Genomic DNA, 4,363 nt, shown 5'->3' on the forward strand with positions numbered 1-4,363 from the left:
CATTACTTGTAACACCTTCTAACCCTAACCAAGGTAATTTGATGTAGTAAGAGTAAAGAAGTTAATCCCAAAGTTACTGAATAAGCTCCAGATGAGTTTTTTTTATCACTTTAAAAAGTGGCTCAGGTATGAGATGGTCAGGAGATAAATGGTCAGTTTTGTACAAAGTGTCTTAATTGATAAGGGGAGGTGTGCTTATCTAGCTTTAACAGCCGATAGATCACCCAGAGTACTACATTGAATGATTCAGAAATTTAAGATAAGATGAGAAGGGAACCTTAGATTATGCTTGTATAGTGAGAAGGTGTTTTTAAACGTTGGTTAGAAGTTGCTAAAGGTAAAACTTTTGACGAGTTAGAAGAATTACTTGTCCTTGAACAATATCTTAGGGGAATTCCTGAACATATAAGAGCCTATTTGAGACAGAGAGAGGTTAGGAAACTTCACAAAAGCTGCCTACACTGAGTGAATATTTACAATATAATTAGTAGCAAACGTAATTACAATGTCAAGTACCAGAATCAACAATGCACAGGTTTTAAGTCTATACAAGTGTCAGGAACAAATTTAATGGGAAACCTACAAGTGATACTACAAAAAGCACATAAGGTAATACACCTCAGTAAGCTAATGTGAAATCCTTATCGAATTTTTCAAGACAGTTACAGAAACCTAATGTTGTCTGCTTTAAGTCCGAAAGAGTAGGACACTTGAGTCAAGAATGTTACCGGAATCAACAGCTGTCAAAGCCAGTTGGTCAAGTAGTGAAAGGTGACTAGGTGAAACAAAACTACGAAGAGCAGTGTGGGAAAGAATCAGACTCCACAGAGACAGAAATTAAACAAGCTGAATGTTCAGCAACCAGTGGAAATGTAACCTCAAGCAGGTGTGTGCTTAGCCAGGTGGAGGCTTTTAAGCCACATATCTATGGGGTATGCTGTCAAACTCAAGGAGGGAGTGTGCAGGTACCAGTCAAGATATTACATGATACAGGGAGTAACCATATTGTGGTATTATGTAGTGCTCATCTCAGTTGGAGAAGAGTTCTCACAGGAGATTCAGTTATTTTGAAGGGTATAGAAGGAGAGGAAGTAACTCCTATAAGCCGTTTACACCTGTCATGTGAATTAGTGACAGGAAATTTGATTTTGCTGTACAGGACTCACCTGCTGTGGAAGGTGTACATGTTTCTGTAGGGTGAAGAAGTTGGTGGTGTGCCATTTATCCTTGTCCTGTAGTGACAGACAAACCATTGAGGATTAGTCCTACAGTAGAGTTGGAGAAGAATAACCCCCACCTGTTTCCTAGTTGTGTAACTACCAGAAGTATAAGAGGACAATGACTGTAAGTAAAGAAAAACTGAGGATTTACACACCCAAGAAGGATCAAGTGAAGGATCTTTGTGCTTAGAAGAATTGTTCCAGGTTAGTGATGTGTCCCCTACCGCTGACCAAGAAGAGATTTCCCATGAGGAAGAAGACGACGAAGAAGAAGAACCTGTTGTTCCTAAAGAGTCTCTGAGTAGTCAAAGTGTGCCTGAAGACAGTAGTGAACTACAGTAGCTGAGTTAGCAGATATTGAGAATTCAACCCTTGAAGTTGGTCAAGTGACAAGGGAGAAGCTAATGGAACTTGCAGAAGAAGGATTGCATTATTAGCTGATTTGTTCTTCGGATTTGTTAATCGAGAAGAGATGCAACAATCTCCTATCTGTTTATTATCTAAAGGAATATTTGCCGATGAGGAAGTATAGACCTACAGATATACCAGGAGATACTGTATGGGGCGAACATCATCAAATTTTGATTCCGTATCCATTGAGGAAGCAAGTGGTAGCAGTAGCTCATGAGTCTGGACATATGGGAATCAGGAAGACTGTGGAGAAGATCATGAAATATTTTTTCTGGCCTGGACTTCACAAAGATGTTAGAAGGTTTTGTCGTGAGTGTCATACCTGCCAGATAGCTGGAAAACCGAATAAACCATCCAGAAAGCACCCCTGTAACCTATAGAAGTTAGAGGAGAACCCTTTAGCAAAGTGATTACCGATATGGTTGACCGCTGCCGAAGACAAAGGAGGGAAATTAGTATTTGTTAACATTAATATATCCTGTGACAAGATATCCAGAGGTGATCCCTGTAAAGAAACAAACCTACCAAGATAGTGGAGTTTTTCTCAAAGTTTGGTATACCAGAAAATAGAACAAAGTGATAGAGGAACGAACTTTACTTCAAAGTTATTCCAGGATGTGATGAATTTGTTAGGAGTGAAACAACAGTTATCCAATGCTTATCATCCAGAAACTCAAGGTGCCATGGAAAGGTCCACCAGATAATGAAAAGTATGCTGACAAAGTATTTGTTCTGAGTCAGGAAGAGAGAATGGGATGTTGGTTTACCATTAATGTTGTTTGAAATTAGGAATGCCCATCAAGAAAGTATGGATGTTCACCTAATGTGATAATTTTTTGGTAGAGAAGTGAGAGTACTGTTGAAGATTCTTGGGGAAAATTGGGAAGAAAATCAAGAGGAAAACCAAGGAGAATATGTTAAGAACTAAGGAAAAGGTTGAAAGAGATTAGAAAATTCTCTTGAGAAAATTGAAAGTCAGTCAAGAGAAAATGAAAAGGAGATATGATGTTAAGAATAAGCTAAGAAGTTTTACTGTTGGTCAACAAGTGTTAGTGTTTTTTACCTGTTAAGAGATTTTCCCTCACCAATAAATTTCGAGGTCCTTACAAGATAATTCAGAAGTTAAGTGATAGAGCTTACTCCATCAGTGTGGCTATCAATTATCCTTTGCCTCTTATAGATCAGTTACTTGATAATATTGGGCATGCCAAGTTGTTTCCAAGATAGACTTGTTGAAAGGATATTATCAAATTCACTTAGATGAGAATGCTAAGTTGCTGGCAGCTTTTATCACTCCTTTTGGACTGTATCAGTATACTGTCCTGCCGTTTGGTCTGATGAATGCACCTGCAACATTCCAACGAGTGATGGATCGACTGTTAGGATCTATTGAAGGAGTAGGTGTGTACCTGGATGACATAGTGATTTACTCTACAATATGGGAAGAACATCTGAAGATTCTTAGGAAAGTTTTCAAGAAACTACAAGAAGCAACCTATTGTGGAAAGTTAGAACCCATTTCTGGAAAAAATAATGTAACCGTAGATTCACTGGTTTACAAAGAAATTGAGGCAAGACAAAAATACCCGCTTTTACCTAATTTGGGGGTGCTGAATTCAAATTTGAAATCCGTTTTTACCCATCACTAGTTTTTTTTTTTTAGATATTGCATAGTGCATTTTGTGCATATACGGTAAAATAAAGGCATATATGCATTCAGGGTTAATTCTAATATTGTGAGACTTATGGCTTATTTTTTAGTTATTATGCACTAAATGTAAGTGATAGCATTACATTATATATATAATTATATATCAAGACGGATTTTGGCAGTTAGGGCAGCAGGTCTCAATCCACACTCAGTAGTGCTCTGGCAGTCATTGGAAGATATTGAGTCTACATATTCAGGAACAAGTGGCAACAAGCCACACTGGATCACGCAAGAACACCTGAATGATCTTGCTCGTGAATTGTATCTGTCAAAACAGCAGTCAGAGCTCTTGGCTTCTCGGCTTAAACAATGGAACCTAGTCCAGGAAGATGTAAGGATCACCAGTTTCAGGAATCGGAACAAAGACCTTGCTTCCTTTTTCGACATGGAAAACAAGTTGGGCTACTGCACAAACATACCTGGCTTGTTCACGTTCCCTTGGTTTGCCACATAATCCTTCAGTCTGGCGTCTTTTCATAGACTCTTCCAAGCGAAGTCTCAGGGCTGTGCTTCTGCACAACGGGAATAAATATCCCAGCTTCCCCATTGCACACTCTGTCCATCTAAAGGAGTCCTATGACAATAAGGACCTTCTTTTAGAAGCTATAAATCATATCTTTTACTTTAAAAGACTTTTATTGCTTTAAATCCTGTAATAATAAATGTTAGTTATGACTGTAATCTCACTTTCTTTCTACTTATTGTTTAAAAAAGAGAAAGTTTTTTACAATTGTATCTGTCTCTCATCCCCAACCATTTTAGGGTGAGGTCCACCAATCATTTTGCCTGACGAGAGAGAGAGAGAGAGAGAGAGAAGGAGAGAGAGAGAGAGAGAGAGAGATTGTTGATTTGAGCTTTGAACCCATTTGTATAAAGAGATCCTCTTCCCCACTCTCTCTCCCCCAACACACCATTTTTCATTTCACATAACGTAAAGATTTATTTTACATAGTGATTGATCACTCATAAATGTTAGATTTCATATTTCTTAGAGTTATTTTTGTATTACTCAGTGCCTATT

Source organism: Macrobrachium nipponense, chromosome 34 (assembly GCF_015104395.2).
Source record: "Macrobrachium nipponense isolate FS-2020 chromosome 34, ASM1510439v2, whole genome shotgun sequence".
In the NCBI taxonomy this organism is placed as follows: domain Eukaryota; kingdom Metazoa; phylum Arthropoda; class Malacostraca; order Decapoda; family Palaemonidae; genus Macrobrachium; species Macrobrachium nipponense.